We start from the raw sequence: 24,201 nt of genomic DNA, 5'->3' as shown, positions 1-24,201 counted from the left end.
AAATTACCTTCCTGTTAGATGGTAGCAATGTATAGATAATTAATGGTAGATGTTTTGATTAAATAAATATGTTGAATGAAAAAAAAACGAAATTCAATTTTTCAGTAGAAATCGGCAATTTCATACTTTAACCCCTAATACTTAGAGATTTAGAATACCTACGATCCTACTTACCTTCCTATACATATATTCTTAAGGAATGTTAGATGGTTGGTCATGAATCTGGAAGCACCACGGCGGAAACAGGGAAAATAATACCCACCATTCAGCGGTAGGCAGCGGCTTGGCTCTGCCCCTGGCATTGCTGAAGTCCATGGGTGACGGTAACCACTCACCATCAGGTGGGCCATATGCCCGTCTGCCTACAAAGGCAATAAAAAAAAACCCGATAGACCCACTACAACACGCTCACTAGCGACCGTTTTGACAAATATGTTGGCACCATTTTCCGATTAGTTCCCATATTTACACAATAACTTTGACGTTGCTTGAATTTAAAAAAGGCACGAACGCTTTTAGAAACCTTCCACCATCACTCACCCATTTAAAACAATTTACATACTTTTGTTTACTTGTTACACAAAATGCTTATCCATTGTTTTTATGTAACTAGGGATGGGACTGTAAAACAATCATAAGTCAAATTTTATGTAACAGAAAAATGTGTACGTTTTTGAAATCAGCCTGAAATATTCTTTCTGAAAGCCTCCATTGTACGGCCGCGAGCGCAACCGGTCCGGTCACTTATCGAAGCGTCCATTATTACGGGGACCAGTTCGATTCTGCATTGCGGCACAAAGTGAGCGGCGGAAAGGCCCTCGTGCCGGCTGCAGTGGGTCAATTAGAAATGGTTAAACTAAATAATATCACGGATTAACATTTACACATGCGGCTAGGCGGTGGGCAGAGAGTGTCGCGGGAGCCCCGGTCACCGCAGTCGCATTTCGCGCCCCGATCGGTCACCGCGTACGAGTCCCGCACGCACGCTTACAACGTAACGCACGCTTCCCGCCATTGATTCAAAATTCGAATGCTATTCAATAATTTCTTTTTTTTTTTTTTTTTTTTTTTTTTCTATTGCGAATGTTCACTCGCGCGTGAAACCTCCGAACCAGTAGCGACACTGTTTTCAGTGTCCGGATTGCACTGAGGACGTTGACATCGCAATCAGTGATACGGAACTCGAATTTATCGATTCCGAATATTCGATTATGTAGAATTACGGCGGAAAGTGTGTGTTACGTTAATAAGTTCGTACCCAAACTTTCAGTGAAGGTGGTATCGGTGTTTTCATGTGACAACTGGAATGATGTTGGATTCCACATAAGATATAAAGAGTGTTCGAAATTTTTATGTAATCCGAGTTCAAAACAATCAGACTTAATTGAAGGTGAGTGTTTTAGGTTTGCTCTTACGATGATAGCGTTTTATAGTTCAACGATAAATGTGACGCTTTCTAAATAAAGTAGTGGCCATGAGTGTCCGCTGTCACGACTGCCGTTGATTCTGCACAACAGTTTTTCAAGTTAATTATATCTCTTGCAGTTGCAGTTCGTAATAACGGGCAAGTTTTAAACTTGTTTCACGAAAGTAAACGTGTATACCGCGAGAACGAAAACGTTGCGAAATATCATTCGAGTGAAAATATTAAAACGTTCCAATGAAATTAAACTAGTCTATTTGCATCTTATTATGTCGGACGAGATAGCGTTGCGTGATTGTGACTTTTTTAATTTTTTATTGCTTAGATGAGTGGACGAGCTCACAGCCCGCCTAGTGTTAAGTGGTTACTGGAGCCCATAGACATTCACAAGGTAAATGCGCCACCCAAGGTTTCAAGTATAGTTACAACGGCTGCCCCACCCTTCAATCCGAAACGCATTACTGCTTCACGGCAGAAATAGGCAGTCGATGGCGCTTCGACCACCATTTTGGTGAGTTGATTCCGAGGCTACTGGGCATGGCAGGTGCGTTAGTCCGTCTTCTGCCCAACGTTGGTGGTTGCAGCGTCGGTGTCCGACGCCTGTACCTGGGGGTCGTGCGCAGTATGGCCTTGTATGGCGCTCCCGTGTGGTCGCCCACACTCTCCGCACGCAATGCGGCGCTGCTGCTCCGAGCTCAGCGGGCGCTCGCGGTGAGGGTCATCAGGGGGTACCGTACGATCTCCCGAGAGGTCGCCTGTGCCCTCGCTGGTTCCCTTCCTTGGGATCTCGAGGCCGAGGTATTGGCTACGGTATACCGGCGCAGGACACAGTCCCTGGGTCGGGGACGGACACCCGGCCTGTCGGCTGTCAGTCGGTGGAGGCGTGCTGCGCGTCATCTGGCGTACGCTAAATGGAGGGAGCGGTTGCTGGAGGAACTTCATCAAACCTCAGCCACCCGCCGGCGCACTCTCGAGGCCCTGGTGCCCGTGCTGGAGACATGGTCAGATCGGCGACACGGCGTGCTCTCCTTCCGCCTTACGCAGGTCCTCTCGGGGCATGGCTGCTTCGGGAGGTACCTGTGGAGGGTTTGCAGGAGAGAGCCACATCCGGGTTGTCACCAGTGCGGGCATCCGGATGATGACGCTCAGCACGCACTCGAAGCGTGCCCGCGTTGGGAGCACCCGCGGCGAGATCTCATCGCGGTGCTGGGGAGGGACCTCTCCTTGCGGGCTGTCATTGCCCGCATGCTAGAGGACGAGAGTTCGTGGGGGGCCATAGCCAGATTTTGCGACCTGGTCATGGCGTTCCGCGAGGCTGAGGAGCGCGAAAGGGAGTGGAATCCCTCTTCGGCTCCTCAGCGAAGAAGGCGGGGTGGGCGACGCGGGCACGATGCTCCCGTTAATCTCCCGTAGGGACTGTTGGGTACTGGGTGCGGGGGCGCCCGGTGCTCTGCTGTCGGTTCCGTGGTGAGGCGGCGCAAGGTGGCTCCTATGCGCCACTCACGGTGTCTCCTGAGACGACGTCCTGTGGGATCTTCCCGGGGATTGGATCCCGTCCTATTGTCAGGATGGGTACCGGCGACGGCGAGCCTGCGGCGCGCATTGTGCGGTACCGTAGGTTTCGTGGAGTCGGAGTGGTGGAGCTCGATGGGGTTTAGTCGGTAGTCGGTTTTGCGGGGCGGGTCCTGCGTGGTAGACGCCGCGCAGCGCCTCGCGCGCCTTTCTCAAGGCGTAGTCTCCCGGTAGGAATTGGAAGAAGAGGAGGACTTTGGTCTTCCTCTTCTCCCTCTTCTTCTCTGGAGGCGCCGGAGTCCGACATAACCCGGTCTATTACCCCTCTCGACCGGGTATCCGTAAATGGATTCCCCAGCGTTAAAAAAAAAAAAAAAAAAAAAGGGTGGTGGTACCCACCCGTGCGGACTCACAAGAGGTCCTATCACCAGTAATTACGCAAATTATAATTTTGCGGGTTTGATTTTTATTACACGATGTTATTCCTTCACCGTGGAAGTCAATCGTGAACATTTGTTGAGTACGTATTTCATTAGAAAAATTGGTACCCGCCTGAGATTCGAACACCGGTGCATCGCTCAACACGAATGCATCGGACGTCTTATCCGTTAGGCCACGAAGACTAGTACGATTTAAACGATGAATTGTTTTGTCAAATCGCAAACCTGAGACTTGATGATAAAACTTTTACAAATTTTAACGGAGACGTAAAAAATTTGCAGCGTTTGTTTGAAAACGTCGTAAGAGCCCACAGAATGAAAACTATTTCGACTCTAAATTGATTTACATTAGCAATAGATGTACAATTAAGATATTTGTTTATTGAAAAGAATGTGAAGATATTATCTCTATCGTTACAAGTTTACGCAGCTATTTTTGCATCGATTCGGCTATAGAACAGCGAAACAACATATTTTATTATTTTCACATCACCTCTTTTTATTTGTTTTCTTTACACATTAAAATAAATATGGAGGATTTAATAATGTTATTAAAATTTAAATTTTCTATTATCATAATTGATGGATCATATTACATTTAGGTTTGTTTGATTTCATGATCGGTATCGTTCGTCTAAACAAATCATAGCTTTAATTTAAGCATTTGTATATTTAACTAATTTAATTTATCATCTCGCAGTTTCACTTTCAAATTTTAATTCCGAGGAAACTTTTAGCAGAACACATAAAAAGTTCTTGCTTGTAAAACATAAAAATTGAACATGTTTGGTTAAAAAAAAGTTTTGGCAGAGAAAGCTACGAATACTTTGCCTTAAAAGTTCATATGTGATGCAGAAAAGAGCGTGTTTCATTATACACACATAACATAACGTCACGTAAGAATGAAAATCCGAATACTAAGAAGCATTAACTAGGCGGTTTATTGCCAAGTGATTTCTTCAAGCAGCACACATAAACAAAAATTAAGAGCAGACCGTATTTTCGTTATGTTTAATTTAGTAAATAATGAAATAACTTTTTCGTCTTAAATAACACTGTGATAGATGGTGAGATCGTTCCGAGAAGTAGGAAATCAATTTAACCGAATAATTTGGGGCACTTGATCGTAACTATTGGCGGACGAATTTAAAAAATCAAAAGATGTATTATATAATTATACATTTGTATATTTATATATATTTGTAGTTTAGCTTAATAAGAAGCGAAGAGTTTCAAGCGGACGTCTTATTTCTCAAATGAAAATTGCAGTTTTCCGCCAGCTCTTACGTACATAAAATAGGCATAAAATATATTATTAATTTAGAGTAAGTCAAATTTAAAATATAAAAGTTAATTTTTCATCCGGTCATGCGATAATATTTGCAGTAATTACCTGTTACAAAATTACTAAGTCGACGTATATATTTGCAACGTAAAAAAATATTGGGTACGTACAATTTTCTTCGACGGAATTTGTTTTCACATTTATAGTTCAATCATTTTGTAACAGTACAAATTCAAAGCTGTTTCTAATCATTTCCTATATTCGGTCGATTTCCTAACGGTCACCTTAAATTAGTTATATTTAGTAGTTCAGAAGTAAATGTCCCTGTCATAGTATCGACAAACGCATTGCGACTTTATCTTGATTCTTTGTTGTGTTACACTTAACTAGGGCTGCCAACATGCTTCCGGCGATGAAAGGAAAGAAATTCTGAAAAGTAAAACAAGCTAATTAGGTAACTATGACGTAAGTTTACTTACTAGCTCTGGTATCCTGTCAATATCAAAGACTGTCCGACGGTCTACCCATTTACGCCCTCTCATTGGGAGGCCCGAGCACAGAATCGTTTGGAGTGGAGACGCTTGGTGCAGCAGGACGTGCATATCTTTGAAAACGACAGGAGGCGCGAACTGGACGACAGACGAAATAAACTGAAAAATAGACCGCCTTCTACCATTTTCTACAACTTCGTGGGTGATGTTCTTACGTGTAGCTTCTGTTTGCGCACGTTTAAGAACAAGATAGGCTACCATAACCATATTAGAGCGCATGAGAGGCGCGGACATTAGCTTTTAAGTTACTGAACAGAAAATTTTGGTCGCCGTTGCCGAAGCCGACTTGGAACCATGATGATGATGATGAGATGATGATTACGCTGTTAATCAATAAACTTGAAATTTTTAGTTTATTTGATTTGATTTTTCAACATAAATTTACTAATAATATATTACAAAAAAAGCCTTCTAAAACTGAAACATAGGGCGAATGTTGTCTTCAAAACCATGAAATCTGTCAATTTTCTTTTATTTTTTTAAACCCAAGGCAGCCCTACTTACCGGACCTTACCGGCCAGTATTAATAAAGGCAGATATAGTGAATAGGGACCTTGTGCAAGTTATTATGAACGATTTTTTTTTTCATTCGCTACAATTTTGACAGTGTTTCACGGTTGGTTTGAAAGGTAAAACTGCGTTGTAAAATGAGCAAAAATTTTGCAAGACGCGAATCAAAATGAAATCTACTACATTCAAATTATCGCAACTCGTGTTTTAAGAATGTGACGAAGTAGGGATTTTTTGTGTTGTTCTCGAGATACTAAAATAACACTGAATGCTTTTTTTGTTTGAAGACCGCAGTTCATTTTTAGAGCTTTACGTATGATTTTTAGATACTGTTTATAATTTTATAAATTTCTTTGAAGTGGACTATACTGGGGCGTGATTAAATTAATTATTTTACTTTAAGTGTCAGAGTAGTGAATACTGAAAAGATGGGTGAGAATTTATGTTTTATTTAATAGAATATTATTATCCCGTTCAGATTTTGTAAGGTTTTTTTGTACTCTTAACAATTCCGCTGTTTTTTATCACGGCTTCACTTTCATTATGCCACTGATGATGTCAATAACTTAATATTAGTTAAAATCACGTTACAATAACAGTTTTTGTTGAATGAAGTTTCAAATACTTTACCGCGCTCTACTCCCGGCTTTGAACTACATACAAAAGTCACGAACATTTACTTTCGGCTGTGACGTTGCGTACGGAAGTCTGATACGATGTCATATTAACGCATAATAAAATTCAAGCCTACCTATACAGAGACTATATCGTGAAAGTGAACGATCCATTGATGCACACGTTTCTCTTATAATTCACTAGCGACCCGCCCTCGCCTCGCTTCGGAAACATTAAAACACACATGAAACCAAAAAAATAAAATAAAAAAAATAAAATAAAAGTAGCCTATGTTCATCAGGGACAATGTCGGCTTCTAATGGAAAAAAATTTTTCAAATCGGTCCAGTAGTTTCGGAGCCTATTCGAAACAAACAAACAAACAAATCTTTCCTCTTAATAATATTAGTATAGATCATTCACAATTCATGTTTAACACACTGAATTTACTCAAATAAAGTATGTCCTTGTGAGTAAAACGATTCTAAGTGGGAGATCAAGATCTGGTGTGAGAAATGGGGAAGTCGATTTTGAGTTAACATAGCACGAAATGGAAAAGTATAGCATGAAATGGAAAAATATTTTTTTTTAATGATGATTATAAATTGGTTTTCGTCCATTTCTAGGCACACTAGAGTCAAAAAAATAAAATTAATATTTGAGGTTTTTGCAACAATTTTTTTAATTACTTTCACAGTTCAAACCCATTTATAGATTTTTCATTTTACATTTTAATAAATTGTGTATTATTAAAAAAAACCAGTGACGTCAGTAAAATCAGTAATCAAAGAAGTCTAAATAAAAATACATTGTCGGAATTCCTGTAGAAGATTACTACTATAAGCTTAAGAAAAAGTCATCTATAAGATAAAATAAAAAAACTCATTCAACATTACATAATTTTGTGACATCACTCCAAAGTATATTTTTCACGGTTCACTGTTTCTAGTCCATGTTATAATAATACTTTTGTTTAAACAAAACAAATACGCGACACTTTCCAACATTTCAATGGCTTATTACAACCGGTGTGTAATTCCGTAACAAGGTACTGCACGAATCTCCACAAATTCTTGTAGATCAATAGAAAATATAACAATGGCCGTTATTAGCTGCCCGAAACAACGGAATTGGATTTCTTATTAATTATATTTAGATTATCGTCGACTCTTTGAAGTTTTTGACATTTGAAAATGGCTTTCAGCTGATAATGATTACGGGACCTCTTTGGTATACGAGTAATTTCCAAGGTTTGAAGCTTGAATTCATTCAGACGGCTTAGTATTTAGCTAGTTTTTATTTCATTTTCATAGTCGTGCTCGCAAAATGCTCTGCCCAATTTTAATCTTTTCATGGCATATAAGGAACCATTCTTGTATTTGAATTTACATATACGCTTCATTAATGTCGCTATGTTCGTTTTATCTATTTATCTATTATAGGACAGATTCTCTTTTTGAAATCATTAGAGAAATGATGAAATGATTTTAAAATTAAATCTAACATAAAATGTTCTTGAATAAAGGAAATTACAAACATTTATTTTATAATAAAATTTGGAGGGAGTAGTATATTTGACATAATAATATGTTATAGTAATAATCTTAGAGTTGATGCGATTTTACGATTTGTTTATGCGAATTCGGACTATGAAGGTTCTAAGCATGTAGTGTAGAGAGATAAATTTAGATTTGACACTGTACGAATTTGTCACTATACAATCCTTTGATGTTTGACGATGACAAATGTATGAAGAGGATTTAACTTTTGAAGATGTAGGCCTGTTTCTATATGTGTGACACATAAAGTAACGTTTTCCATATTTGTAACATTTGATATATATATGTCCGAAAACTGTCATCTTCTTCTAAATTACCCTTTTTTAGGTCAAGGATATGTTGTGTTGGTATAGAGTTTTTTCAGTTGAGGCTTAGTAACATTGCCTGTATCATGATTCCGATTCAGTGGTAGATTCTGCGAACCACTGCTCTTGCTAGGGCTAATGTTAGCAAATTCTCTCAAGTTGAGCCCGTGAGCTCACCTACCCACCAGGCTGGGCATAGTTGGAACATGTCTTTAGGCTACCAGTGAATACGTAGGGGAAATAAGTCTTTATATATAAGAATTACGGAGCGAGCACTGAGTAGCTTTGGATTTGATATCCATTAAAACTTCCCACTGATAGCTTTTTTTAACCTATCGCACTATATTCGTTTTGTAGTTGCTTAGCTGCGTGGATGAGCTCACAGCTCACCTGATGTTAAGTGGTTACCAGAGCCCATATACATCTACAACGTAAATGCGCCACCCACCTTGAGATATGAGTTCTAAGGTTTTAGTATAGTTACAACGGCTGCCCCACCCTTCAAACCGAAACGCATTACTGCTTCACGGCAGAAATAGGCAGGGTGGTAGTACCTTCCCGCGCGGCCTCACAAGAGGTCCTACCACCACTTCTACCTAGTCAGGTCATAAATTCTGTCACATGTTTAATGTAAAATAATTGAAACAAGTTTATTCATTATGTAACCATTCATATACCAAAATGAACTTAACAAAACATAGATTCTTATGACACTAAAGTTTATTCAAAATGACCTCCGTGATTTTGAATACAGGCCTTCAATCTGCGCGGCCAGTCGTCTATCGCAGCACGAACGAGGTCCATGTCAATATCGGCGGCTGCCTTAATCAAGGATGTCTTGAGTGACTCCAAATTGGGATGAGGCTTTGAGCACGCCTTTTCCTCCAAGTGTTGTCATATCTTGTAATTTAACGGATTCAAATCTAGACTGGAGGAGGGCCAGTCTTCGTGCCGGATGAAGTCGATTTCACGCGCCGCCAGCCAGTCTTGTGTGCTCTTCGCTCTATGAGCTGGCGCCGAATCTTGTTGGAATACCCAGTGCCTGTTATTGAACATGGTATGAGAAACAGGTTCCACAAGGTTCGTCAGGACTGTATTTTGATACACAACTGCATTCGTTTTTACACCTTTCTCACAAAAATGTACCTCTGTTAAGCCCCAATAAGAAACTCCCAACCATACCATGAACGAGGATGGAAAATGACCTCGTTGGACACGCGGAATACGGTTGCTCGCTTCTTCACTACTGTGTGCGTACAGCTTATCATTTTGTTTGTTGTAGCTCTCTTCTACGGTAAAAATTTTTTCATCCGAAAAAAGAATTTCCCGATATTTTTTTCCCGCGTACCGCTTCAACAAAGCGCGGCATCTCTTCAGTCTCAGGTCCATTAGACGAGCATTCAAACGATGTCTTGTTTTTCTTCGATATGCCCGAAGCCCTAAGTCTTCATTTAACACCCTTTTCACCGTGGTTCTGCTTAACCCCATCTGAAGGGCCAACAGTTTCTGCTTACGTTTGGGATTTCTTTGAATTCGCGCCTTCACAGCTTTTATCACTGCTGGAGTCCTAACAGACCGAGGGCGACCACTTCTTGACCTGTCATCTACACTAGAGTCTTCATTGTATCGTTTGATGGTACGATAAACGAATCTTTTGGTTATATTCAAATTTTTCAGTATGTTAAACATTTGAACTGGCGCGTAACCGCAACGATGCAACGCAATAACTGCAACACGGTCTTCTTTAAGCGTCCACTCCATATTTAAAAATGAGTAAAATTCTAAAAGTATACATTTTTATTTTCATGAACAATTCGAAATTCGAATTCAATAAACTTTTTTGTGGCCAGCATTCTAAAAGAAAAGTTTTTACTGTGTGACAATACTTATGACCTGACTAGTTACTTATTTTACGTTTATGTGTAAAATATAAATCAAATCCGGCAGCAGTAAATTGTTTGAGCGCAATTACATTCTAGTCACGAACGATTAATAGAGAGCGGTCTTTTGTCTAATAACAAAATGGGATTGTAAACTGATCACGATCAACACAAAAATAAATTTTAGATTTTTTTATTATCGGAGATGTGTTTACGGGTGTTCAAGATTTTTCGTAAATTAATGCTTAAAGATTAATTATTCGTACCTTAAATCAAGATGCAGGTATTACAGTTTCTGCTATATCTCTAAAATTAAATGTTTCCTTACGAAATCTAGATGGCTATGAGTTGAGTTAAACTTGTAAAGTTATATTTTATTGCACGTTACAGATATCTGAGTGAAGTAATTTACAACTTTTTCCACTTGAAGCTATCCACGGGCGTGTTAAGAAAAACTAAAATGATTACGTTGCGTGTGCAATGAAATTCGACTGGATTGCTAATTTTTTAGCAATTGTTAATATAATCAATCTAATGAAACACCTTTTTTACATAACTTTACGTTATATATTTCGATTTAGATAAATTTTATTTTATACTTGTTTCCACTAATCATTTACCACTAATTATTTTCAGTACCTACTTAGTTTCATATCATATAAATAAACTGAAAGATTTAGATAAATAGGGTTACGTGATTAGAGTGTTATTTAAAATTTAATTATGCATTGACTCTCTTCATATTCTAGAACGTTGTTCCTTTGCCGTCTCACGAGAAGTCGTGATGAAAACAGTAATTCTTTTTGATACCATATTGCAGAAATAACTAGAGTCAATATTCTCTGTTTCGCACGACAAACACTTACAACCTGAACTGTCTACATATTGATAAATTTAGCGACCGCATTTGCGATTTTTTAAAGTAAAGCCAAATTATTTTGTGTAATCTTAAAGCGAATTAAAAACTAAAACGTAAAGCCAATGTAGTTTTTTGTTGTTCTTAAAAAAAAAAGCGGGCGAAGATTTCTAAGTCTACCTGATGTCAAGTGAGTTAGATAATTATATCTGCCAATGAGGAGCAAAAATTTGAGTGTCGCCAGGAATTAGACGATTTGGAGTAACATATTGATTTCCGAATGAAATTTAGCAATTCTGTGCGATGGTGGAATGGCATATAATTGAAAAAGAAAGGTGTCTAACCTCTACAGGGACGAATATTTTTAAGTACAAAAAACCTGAATTTAATTTAATCTTTATTACATTTGTTCATTTAATCCTGAAAACGATTCGTCAAGTAAAAAAAAATTAGTGACTATCATATTAAAAACAGATATGTCCACATATGTGGCCGCTTAGTTTAGAATTAAACATGTAAAAAATTAAAAAAAAAGACTTACGTATATGCTCCAATGTCACTGAAGAGATTAACATTAGTGGCTCAGTACAGATTTGGAAAAGTCGACTCTCATAAGACTCATTTCATGAACATTAAGTAGGTACGCTATATTTCGTGTCATAGAAAGAAACAGGTTGTCACTAAACGATTTGCATTGTTGGAGCTCGCGCACGAAGCGTTCCGAACGTTATTTATATAAAATAAAAGAACCGCGAGTGAAAGTGTCGCGAGCGCGCCTCCTTATTCGGACAGGAAGAGTTGCCGGCTGTGGTTAAGTCGCAAGGAAGTTAATTATAATCAGCTGACAGAACAATCGTTCGCGTTGGTTTATAGATTTAATGAAACTAGTGGTCCCGCAGTAGTCGCGAATTCGACTATATTTAATTGAAATTGTAAAGCTTGTACACTATTATGATTCTATTTTCAAAGACTATTTCATAAATCGCAAATTTCGTCAAGACTACACTATAGAAAAATATTAATAAAGACAAACAATATTTAATCTATTCTCAATTTGACCACAGACGTCAAGAACAAAAGTTTGACAATAAATAAATAGTATGCTTGCGTGTGTGCGTCAAATACATGGTAGTGTGTGTAATATTTTTTTTTTATTAAATTTAATTTGATTAAAATATTAGCGTTGTGCACTTCTTCTCTATATTTCTCTATAATTGTGGAAAATTTCATACTCCTCCGTCCGCGCAATTTACGTAAAAAGGGATACAAAATTTTTGCTTCACGTATTATTATATAGATATTAGAATTACTTTGAGTGTAATTAGATGTAAACAGTTTTTTTTTTTTTTTTTTCACGCCACGTTAACTGGTCCCGTGCTAAGTTCGTAAAAAACTTGTGTTACAAGTACCAGATAACGGAAATAAATATAATATTTTTATTATACACATACATATATTTAATATACACCCATAACCCTGGAAAGCCATTTATATTTATCATACAAATATCTTCCCTTGGCGGGATTCGAACCCGCGACCCCCTTGTGTAGTGACCATGTCACTTACCACTACACCAGACGGCCGTTAAATTGGTATAGGAGTTTAAATGATATTTTGAGGTTTTACTGGTGGCTGTTCTTTGAAGAATCAAAGAACTGTATCAACAACATCTGTTAATGTTATTCGAAAATAGCACAATATTTTCTTTAAGACCGGAAAAATGAATGACTAACGAATCTCGAAACTGCACTTTACTGTGAACTTTGAAAATTTGAATTTGAAATAATAAATTGGCGATATTAGAATTCGAATTTGTCATTATTTAGGTTCACTTACTTCATAGGTACTACTGTACAATACATAATTGTATATAATATATGAAAATAAAAGTGAATATATTGTATTCTTTATAGTTTCGACGTGGGTTTGTGATTTCACGAACAAACGGATCTACATATTAACTTAGATCAGAGAGTGACACGAGCAATTTTATGTTTTGAAAAAACAAAAACGCAACATTATTTCTGAATTTTAAATTTAACGCGGGAGAAATTGCGTAACAACTTTATTAATTATGAAAAGAAAAGTTCTCAGAGATATTACAACGATAAATTCAAACAACAAGAATTCAAGTAGTATAATAAATGAATAAAGACAGTTTATACCAGTGTTTCCCAAACTTTTTTGTGCCATGCCCAACTGTAACATTTTGAAAATTTTTAAAACCCTGAATTTTAAACCATTTGAACATTAAAAAATTTATGATAATAATTATAATAACTAGGCACAAATCACGCACGGTCATCTGATCCCCAATTAGGATTTGCTCTGTTATGGGTACCAGAAATTGACATGCATATTTTTACGTTTAAATATATACATATATAGATAATAAACACCCAGATGAAGAGCAAACAAACCTGTTCATCACACGATTGTTTGCCCCTTGTGGGAATCGAACCTACGACCCTCGGTACAACAGTCAGAGGTGCTAACTTCGGCGCCAGGCGAGATCTAAATGAGGGCTTAGGCTGGCATTAGTTCGAGCGCAGTTTGCAAGCTTTGTACACAACGCTAAGCATATTGCCTAAGTCAGCAGTCTTTTCCAAAACTCAAAAGCTGTGACCTTCTGTGTCCACGAAGACCTCAACGGTGACCCGTTTAAAACACGGTAAACAAACAAAACGGTGAAAAATAAACATTACAGTTAAATCTACATTCTAATACCTTGAAATTTGAACAAAGATTAAATAAAGTGAACGAATGTATTCGAAAAATATAGTTAGTGCACTTCGCAATCGACACGATATTTTGCGTTAGAACCACCAACGTTCACTCACATATCGCCTCGAGGCAGATGCATAATGAAAGTGTACTGAAGGACAGACGCTTATGAACTTTCTAATTATTTTAGTTTTTTCCTATATCATTCGAGCGATTTAAATTGTATCATTGAATGAACAGGAAACGTTAATGTGTCTTAAACCGGTTTATTTTATTAGCTTTTTTTATCGCTTAGTTGGGTGGACGAGTTCACGACCCACCTAATGGTAAGTGGTTACCGGAGCTCATAGACATCTTCAACGTAAATGCCGCCACCCACCTTGAGATATGAGTTGTAAGGTCTCACTTTTAACAGTACAACAGCTGCTTCGTCCTTCAAACCGAAACGCATTACTGTTTCACGGCAGAAATAGGCAGGGTGGTGGTACCTATCCGTGTGGACTCACAAGACGTCCTACCACCAGTAAAGCTGACCGCCGGGCAACTCTTAACACTCGTGAACATAAAGCATTGTTGATGTCTATGAGCGATGGTGATCACTTTTCTTGTGGGCTATTTATTCGCCTGCTTATAATGGTATTTGAAAGGGAAAAAAAGAATTCCCAGTAATATTGGTGATTCTGTTATAAGATAATTACTCTGTTAAAACAAGTTTATTTGTTGCAGAGCTAAGTAGACTTTCTTCAGGTTACAGTTTACCATAGAAAAGATCATTCAATCGTCAGCCACGAGTTTTAATAATAGAAAGTAATTGGAGAAATTTTGATAAAATTCAAATCAACAATTTTTCACGAACAAAAATGTTAATATTAACATTCCGAATTCGTAATTATTTATAATTTGCCAGAAAAAAAACTTCGAATTATTTGACAATGTTTCTCATCGTGTACCTAATGTTGTTTACGCGCGTTCACGCGAGGTGCTAATTACCGTCAATAGCCATCGCTAAAGAATGATCAAACAAGCTGATTAAAACAGTAACCATCCGCGACAACACGCTAATGAAAAGGTTAATAATCACTTCGTTTTTTGGTATTGTTTTTATAAAAAAAAACCATATTACTTTTATCTAACCTTTATGCTGTGGTACAATCGTATCACTGGATTACTGGTGGTACGACCTCTTATGAGTCCGCACGGGTAGGTACCACCACCCCGCCCATTTCTGCCGTGAAGCAGTAATGCGTTTCGGTTTGAAGGATGGGGTAGCCGTTGCAACTATACTGAGACCTCAGAACTTATATCTCAAGGTGGGTGGCGCATTTACGTTGTAGATGTCTATGGGCTCCAGTAATCACTTAACACCAGGTGGGCTGTGAACTCGCCCAATCATCTAAGCAATAAAAATAAATAAATAAAAGAGTATAACGGGCTTCCTACCCATTAGACCACGTTCAAGGTTCAAGATTATTCTTTATATTACTCTCCTACATAGTATTGTAGTAGCTGTTTATTGTATTTATTGTTATTATATTAGTAGTAGTATTAGTATGTATTAGTAGTAGTAGTTGTTATTGTAGTAGTAGTTGTATATCTCTCTACCTACATAGTATTGAAATAGAATCTGACTCACTGCCCAAACACTAGGCACGGACACCGACCGGCGTCCATTTATATGCAAAACTGGTCTTAATTCACTTTCTATCAGATATTGCGATTCGATTTCAACTTGACCCACTTGCGAATATAAATCCACATCTGTGATATACCGACCCGAAATAACGAAGACAAAATTTTCTTGTTACGTTCATATCTCAGATTTGCATTAGACGCCTTCAGCTATAACACTAGGAGCGGACTTAGGGACCCCGGTAACCGTACTCGTCGAACTCGACAAAGAGGTCGACGTGCAACCTAACCCATGCATAACGATGAGTTTCTCTCCAGATCTTCTCAGCGATTCCGATCTGGTAGTAGATTCATTCGCGAAGCAGCAGCTCTTGTGTTGTTCCCACCTCTTCTGGCTGAGCCTTTGTTCGCCTACCTGTCCTGGTGAAACTGTAAAGGCCTCCTGGCCACCAGTAATACTTCAATAATAAAAATAAGTCTCGGATTTGTTATGTTGGTTAAGACAGTTTTAACAAAACTAACGCATTATAAAAGCAATTGCAAAATACGTCGTACTAACTATGCCATTATTATACTCTCATAAAGAACATAGACAAGTTTTAAAAGTATTGCCACAAGAAAACAAACAACTCAACTTTTCATCGTGCTGTATTTTAATTTTAATTAAATTCAATTTCGCTATAACATTGTTAGTAAGAACATTTTAATGCTGGAGTTTACGCAACGTCTAGCAGTGTCTAGCGAAAGGATAGGTTTATTCAGTAAAATTAGAATATTTTTTAAATTTGAGATAAACGATTGCCTCCCGTAATTAACTTGTTGCGGTAGCGATGTATCTGTTTTTTTCTCTTTGTTTTCCCTCTTTAGACTTTTACCAAGCGATTGTCTGAGGTAGATTCCTACTAAATCATTCTTAACGGTATTCACACCGCCGACAATCATAAAGCATGCGGTCAGTCTCGATTATGTTAGAATAAATGTTACTCTCACTTGGAACTGGAACGCACGACTGCCGTGCGGGGTTTAGAACACGCCAAATATGATCAAAATTATATCCAGAAAATTTTCAAATCCATCCACGTACCATCTGGCGAGAACGTGAGCTTCTTCGGACGCATCATGCGTTATCCCGAGTTTGAGAAGCTTATAATTTTGGGTCGCATAGAAGGCAGGCGCATCGTACGCAAAACACTAGCCAGATGGTCAGATCTGTTTAAGAAAGCAGTTGGTCGTAGTCTATACCATGTGGTCCGTGCCACCCATGATCGAACACTATGAAGGAAAGTCACATGTGCGCGATCCTCAGCAGTGAGAGAACGATGGAGAACAGAGAAGAAGAGAACAATAAAATATTGATCACAGTGTATATTTCCTGTAAAAGCGCACATTGACGTCGACCGTGAGACGTCATCGCTACGGTCAGACGATTACGTTAATATTACGTTGAAGGGGAAAGTGTCATTGATATGTTAAAGCGGGAAAAATAAAACAGAGCGGAACCAGTTGAGTTGTACACAGTAGGTAAGCTATTTCGAAAATTGGGAGTTTAAGAACGATACATTATTACTACGATACTATCCGAAAAGATATTGTAAATTCACAAAGGTTTGGTGATATTCTGTGCGTCTGTAGTTTTATGAAAACATTGGTTCATTTTTAATAGATTTAATAGTTTTTTTTGGTGAGCGTACAAATTCGGATATTCTATGTCATCTTCTCGCATATTAATTCTTATACTTGTATGTACTATGGGTTTGTTCGTTTTTTGTGTCGTTTTTCCGTTCCATCTACCTGGTTTAAAATCACAACTGCGCTAGTTAACCTGCCGTTACAATATCAACGCTATGCCGACTGACTTGTTGCGCTGGTTTAGAAAGTAAACGCAAACTCCCTACGGCACCGTAGTGTTCTCAAGCTGTTTCTTTTTTTGAACGACCAGAATTCTGTTAATTAATTCGATAATTATTATGTATTAGACGTACTGTCACGAATATATTATGTAGATGGTTTGATGCACACCCGACAGATATTGGGGCCAATACCAGTCAGGTGGGTGGGTAGCAACACCAAAATTACAAATGTAATCTTTAAAAAAATATTGGAAAAATTTAAATTCAACTAAAAAATGAAAAATAAATAATAGTTTAAAAAAACGCTTTTATAAAAAATCCAACTAAAAAATAGAAAATAAATTTTAATAAATGTGAATTAAAAATAGTGTAAGTAAAAATGATTTTATTGTAAAAAAAACGTGGGGTGCTTTTCAGGATATACATAATAACCCTTCTACTCATATCTGTTCATAAAATATTTATAACTACTGATACCAAGCAAAAAGTATTGTTTTGAATTAAGTTCACTTATTAATAACAGTTTTTATTACATAAAGAAATGAACTAGTTATTCAATTATATTTTTGTAAAGTACTGTTTGTAAAAACCAGAGGTATTTTCCTCGTCTTAGGACAGACTCGATACAGGTATGTCAATTGCTGACGAGACATCTTAACGAAAACGAAGATTCCTCGTCAGAAAACCGAATGCAATCTTAACAATCAAACCAGATATTTTTCGTAAAGGTCAAAAACAGTTGTCCAACCTATCGTGACTCCACTTGTATTTTATTTGCATACAAAGCTCGAAGCACCTTGTAATGTCCTATTGTATAATTGAGGTGTCAATTATCATCAGTCTTGTATACAAATGTTGAATAATAGCCAGGAACACCAGTTAGTGAAACAATGCTCTATGCATATTAATTGTGATTCACGTTGTGTTTGTCGAAATTTTGTAGGCAGCCGCTTGCCTGTGCTCCTGCCAATTGCTGATGTCCATGATCTATCGTGAGGTTGAAAGATGAGATAAAGACGATAGCAGGAAAATTATGGACAAGCAAATCTCTAAGCCGAGTAGAGCGGAAGGAAATGGAGGAGGTTTTTGCCAAAAGTTGGGCAAAAAGACGAAGTTGTCTATGTCATCGACTCGGCTGAGTCGTTAATTTTTTGTAAATATTCATTTTGCGTCTGAATAAAGGATTTTATTATTATTATTATTATGAGCTATTGTGGTTACATATCTGGTGAGCCGCATGCTTCGTTTGCCTATGACGGCGATAAAAAATATAGTCAGCTTCCTCTCGAAAATATCGCCGCCGAGAGGATGCAATTGATCTATTATTAACGGCGCAAAATTATAACATCTATCCAAATATGACAATACAATTTAATTCTCAATAGCAATATTCCTTAGTAGGTATAAACAAACTTTTCTTTTAAAATCGCAATATCTAACTGTTTCGAGAAATTATCTTTCTGTGTGTTACAGTAGAAGCAGCGCTCCAGCGGCAAACGTAGGCAAACGTTCTAACTTCATACAAATTTGAGTTAACTTTTACGCTATCGAGAACGTTAAAAAACTCGCACTAAGCACACTAAAATCACCTTATGAGAAGTCGAGTTGTGCTGAGTATGAAGGAGCATGAATGACTAATGAAAAAGTCCGGAAGACAATCCGAATTAAGAAATTCCGATTAAACTTTTCCAGATTTAAAATTGGGACCGCAACTTTTATTCATTTCCCAAATGAAAAGTCATGTTTATTCAGCGACATGTAATAAAAATGTTGAAGTAAACAATATTATCTATATATTAATACGTGAAGCAAAAACTTTGTATCCCTTTTTACGAAAATTGCGCGGACGGAGGAGTATGAAATTTTCCACACTTATAGAGAATATAGAGAAGAAGTGCACAATACTAATATTCTTTTAAACTAATGCATAAAAGATACATTAAATCAATAAATAAAACATTACACACACTACATATCATGTATTTGACGCACACACGCATGCATACTATTTATTGTCAAACTTTTGTTCTTGACGTCTGTTGTCAAATTGGGAATAGACTTAATATTGTTTCTCTTTGTTAAAATTTTTTATAGTGTAGTCTTGGCGAAATTTGTGATTATAGAAGTATACAATACAATAATAATAGTGTACAAGCTTACAATTCCAATTAATTATAGTCGAATTTCGACTACTGCGGGACCTCTAGTAAGAATAAAATACAAGTGACATAAAATTATATATTAGTTTTTGGTTCAAAGCTTTTTAGTAACCTTTTTTATTTACTGGTTTTATTACTGGGCGTCATCTGAGCTTACACAGGTTGGATTATTTTATTTATTTTATTGTCCTTGTAGGCAGACGAGCATACGGCCCACATGATGGTGAATGGTTACCGTCACCCATGGACTTCAGCAATGCCAGGGGCAGAGCCTAGCCGCTGCCTACCGGATATCACCACCCTGCCTTTTTCTGCCGTGAAGCACTAATGCTTTTCGGTTTGAAGGATAAGGCAGCCGTGCTGTAAAAAGAAGACTTAGAACTCATGTCTCAAGATGAGTGGCGGCATATACATATGCATGTACGTTACTGATGTCTATGGGCTCCTTAGACACCGGGATGGCCGTGAGTTTGTCTAACCATCGAAGCAGTAAAAGAAAATTCATGATTTCTTAAGCTTGGATAATATTTTGAAATGACGCAACTCCAAAATCCAGCAAATCATGCCGAGTAATGATATTAGAAAAGCACATTCTTAGTATTCACAGGTGTGTAGTTTGACGCTTGAGCGTTTCGTAACTTATCTTGTAATGTTGTGAAATCATCGTCATCGTACTTCTATTAGATTAGACGCTTATTAATAAATCACTCTTCTTCCATTCTTCTATCTTCCTATTTTTTAAATAGCATCGATAACCGCTTTTCTTTATCGTTACGACTTGGAGCTTCTTCTACAACGTTCAGTGCACTATCAGAGGTCGTTACACCCTTTTAAATTATAATTGAGATTAAATTAGCGGCCCTTACATCTTCATTAATTAAACAATTAATCATTTCATGGTAATCTACACGAATGGTTTTTTTTTTTTATTGCCGTATAGGTAGACGAGCATACGGCCCACCTGATGGTGAGTGGTTACCGTCGTTCATGGACGTCAGCAATGCCAGGGATAGAGCCAAGCCGCTGCCTACCGTTAAGTACTCTCTACAATCTTCGTTTGAAGAAGGACATGTCATAGCGCTCGGGAAACACCGTGGAGGGGAGCTCATTCCATAGCATAGATGAAAGCATCATATCGTCTAGCAAACATCGAACTAGCAAAAAAAGCAGTTGATTTTATTGCTTGTGGTAGCGCGTTTTGTGAGCGTGTTTAGGCAAGTATTCGCATTCACTTTATTCTATCTATAGTCTCTAGTAACCTGCTTCCACCGACTAATGGTAAATTTGGGGAAATTTATGTAAATCTTTGTGGGTTCATTAATTCGAAAATTTCGACTGATTTGGACTATGCGAAAAGTACAGTGAAAGTTTATATGCTTTTGTGTGTTTCAAGAAACAGGATCGGATTGTGTTTAAAAAGTTTAGAGATATTTGCTTTATAGATGGCACGTGTTTCACAAACAAAAAATTCAAAAGATATAACACATAGTTACGATACTCAATGATAAGTGTAGTTTACTCAAACGTAGCAAATTTTAAGATCCAGAACAAATAGATTTCATTTCAGAGTCTCTCCTAATTACGTCAAACTAATTGACTCCTTCAAGTGTCGCGATAAGCTTTAAGACAACATAAATTGTATAAGAAATTATGACTATTAAGAATATAAACATTTCATAGACCTTCGAACTTAAGCTGTACAAATAATTCAGTAGCAGAAAATAAAGTACTAACAATTTACATACTAAAGATATCAATCTACATTATACAATTTAGATTGGGCCAATAGATAATAATATACCTAAAGCTTCATATCGAAGTCTAGATCCAAGGCCTAAGGATGTTGATTATTTTTTATTATTTTCTTGCTCAATAGAAAGGAATTTAACAAAAGATTCAGATGAGATGTTAATCAGTTATCGAAGTATCATTGTTCGTATTGATGCGTGAAATATAATAAATAGTCCAACACTCCGTGTGAAATGTTACGACTAAAAATTAGAAGTGAATCAGAATTGCGCTTTATTTGCGAAGGGAAACGGAGAAAGAGCAGTTATTTTTCTATTGATGAATTATTAATTGATTTAATTACTGAAAGTATTCAGTAAATCTAGTCCGATCATTTACATTAACGCATACGAAAGTAATAAATGAATTAAATGATGTTCAAACTCAGAATTCCCACGAAATAAAAAGTGCCAATGCGCAAAATCTCAGACGTTATTATTTATTTACTTATTTCTTTATTTAGACACACCAACATTCTACATCATTCACACAAAACATTCAAGCTTAAAATTAACATCTATAAAATGATGTACTGTATTACTTAACTACTACTTATCATACTATACTTATCATTTAAAAACTAGTTACATTTGACTACGAATATTTTTTATTTAAATGGTTATCAGCGCCCGTGGTCATCACTACTTGACATAATATTAATTCACAAGGACCCAGTCTCAATATGCCGGGGCGTTTTCTGCAACTATACTAGTTTTCGATAATTTTGCTGCGGGAGAATACGGTTGTTGTTCTAATAATAGAAGAGTACCCGCTTTCACTAGAGAAATATATTAAAGAATTGTGTATCATAAAAAAAAAAGTTATAATAATAATCATAAATCAGCAGAGTAAATATTTCTTATAACAAAACAACAATTATATTATAAGAAGTTACTTAATTTAAAATGTTTAAGTTTTTTCTACATTTTTGTTTTAAATTTTGTTGTGTATTCTTTCTTATTCAAATGTTAATTTTATTTAAGAGACGAGAATGTGAGTCGCTGGACCAGAAAGGCTTTCTATGAATAATCTTACGCAACATCCGTATTATAATATCGCGAACTTCCTAAAGTCAATTATAATGAACGTTTTCGTCATAGGTTCTGATCTAAAAAGTTTTTTATGCGTCGAGTAGAATAGCAGCTGTCTGTCTGTCTGTAACCAATTAATTTTATTACGACAATAAATAAAATATGTAGTAAAATATCGTTTTTGTATCGATTTATTTGTATGGAATTTTCTTGATCAAAATTGTGTGAATTATGTGAGAAAGTTTTCGCTTTTTTCACTTAATTGTTGTTAGTCTTTCATTACGAAGAAAACAGTAAATTTTGCGACGCTTCTGAAAATATATAAAACATTAACCTAAATTATCATTTTGAAAATTTTAGGTATTAACCGATTTACTATGGAAATACTTTTGGACTGGAAATAAATTTATATAGTATATATACGACGGGCGAGCTCACAGCACGTTCGGTTTAAGTGGTCACCGGAGCCCATAGTGATTAACAACGTGATTACCGCCAACCACCTCGAGACATGAGTTCTAAGTCTCAGTGTTACAGTCTGCCACACCCTTAAAACTGTAAACGCATTACTGCTCCACGGCAGAATAAGGCAGGGTAGTGGTACTTACCCGCGTCGCTTCCCAAGACACCCTACCACTAATAATACATATATATAGCACAATTGTGAACTGAAACTCAGCAAAATGAACAGACGACAAATATCTACAGAATTTGGCCGGTGAGAAAATCAGATAACTACTTACCAAGGTTTCACTTTTATCGCGTGTAAATCACTCTTTTTTTGCTACCGTTTAGCATTACCGTTGGCGATTCGTAGATTACCTTTGACGGTATGTGTGTATACTGCTGATAGCAAACAGTTGGGAGTTTATAAACATCAAACCTTTGCTTATGCGACGCTTATACTTAAATACCAAGTCCAACTTGACACCAGCATTGCCATGCCAGCTATCTATCAATTTCTATCGGGTAGCTTTAACCCATAGACACAGCCCACTGAGTTTCTCGCCGGATCTTCTCAGCGGATCGTGTTCCGGTGGTAGATTCTGCGAAGCACTGCTCTTGGTAAGGCCAATGTTAGCATCAACTGCGGTTTGAATCCAGAGAGCTCACCTACACGCTAGGGCAACACTGAAATGTCCTCTCAAGGCTATAGCATAAGTAGGAAAAAATAAATAAATAAAATCGGACAGAAATAGGCAGTGCTAGCCAACTTACACCATCGCACTACCGGTACTGCGTCGTCATCTTTAATCTTTGTTATGAATTAAAATGGCAACTTTTCGAGTGTGCTCCTGATGTTACGTACATTATGGCACTGGGACCTTTTGAGAAACGTCCCGCTGTTTGTCTTGCCGTAAAACTAATAATTACATCGAAAATACATATGTCACAGAGCTGTGATTAGATAAATAATTATCTACGTTAATTATAGAGTCTTGTGCAAAGTAAAGGCGCATTCAGATTTGTTCCCAAGTCGATTAAATTTATTTTTGAAATTACAATAAACAAATGAGTTTTTTTATTATATATAAGATAATTTGATAAAAAATCTGCTGTTTTAAATAATGCAAAAAAAAATCTATCACAATACATTTCGGACTGTCTTTAAAAAATAATATGTGATATAATTTGAGTCGATGAGACTTATGGACTTACAACTCGTCTCTCCACCAGTCTACCCTTGTTGTTATAACCTAAAGGTTGTAAGTTCGTCTCGTTGCTATAAATACACCACAAAACAATTAGTGCTATGGATTTGTGCACTATCTGAACATTGGATATTGTTTGATATAACTTTAGCAAATTTATGTTTATTGTTGTATTTAAATATCACAGCAGTGGATAAGGGTATGTAAAAATAGATGATTTTGTTTCATATTTAGAAGCTCGGTAAGCACCATGCACTTAGCTTTATCGGTTGTCGCGTGCGTTCTGTCTCACGATGGAGCTACTGAACAAATGCTTAATGCTAGGTTTAAGTCTATGCCTGCAATTAGCTCAGGTTATGCAATGGTCGTGACATATTTTTATAATGGGCTGTTAATTTTGAAGACCTCATTAATGGTTTCGAAGTTATTATTA

The 24,201-nt window shown here is 37.0% G+C and overlaps 1 protein-coding gene and 2 long non-coding RNA genes across 11 annotated transcripts in view; 2 read left to right on the top strand and 1 right to left on the bottom strand.

Moving 5' to 3' along the window:
• The first annotated feature begins 882 nt into the window (after positions 1-882).
• LOC101745825 (mucin-3A) overlaps positions 883-24,201 on the top strand; it is a 118,670-nt gene continuing 95,351 nt past the window's right edge. For 6 of the 9 annotated variants that reach the window (XM_062671659.1, XM_004928062.5, XM_021349083.3 and 3 more), the window contains exons 1-2: positions 904-994; positions 1,271-1,390. The gene's annotated coding sequence lies outside the window, so the exon portion shown is untranslated. Of the gene's footprint in view, positions 1,391-24,201 lie in introns of all 9 variants that reach the window. The other 3 variants (XM_021349081.3, XM_012691854.4, XM_062671657.1) reach the window with 3 other exon arrangements.
• LOC134200026 (uncharacterized) lies at positions 3,849-5,633 on the bottom strand. Its single transcript, XR_009974774.1, has 2 exons — positions 5,367-5,633; positions 3,849-5,089 (listed from the first exon to the last, which is right to left on the bottom strand). It is a non-coding gene; the product is annotated as an uncharacterized LOC134200026 (long non-coding RNA).
• On the top strand, positions 7,263-11,056 carry LOC134200025 (uncharacterized). Its single transcript, XR_009974773.1, has 2 exons — positions 7,263-7,585; positions 10,470-11,056. It is a non-coding gene; the product is annotated as an uncharacterized LOC134200025 (long non-coding RNA).

The sequence above is a fragment of the Bombyx mori genome, chromosome 13, assembly GCF_030269925.1.
Source record: "Bombyx mori chromosome 13, ASM3026992v2".
NCBI classification, from domain to species: Eukaryota; Metazoa; Arthropoda; class Insecta; order Lepidoptera; family Bombycidae; genus Bombyx; species Bombyx mori.
The sequence above is the reverse complement of the archived record's forward strand: the minus strand, read 5'-3'. Positions and strand labels throughout refer to the sequence as shown.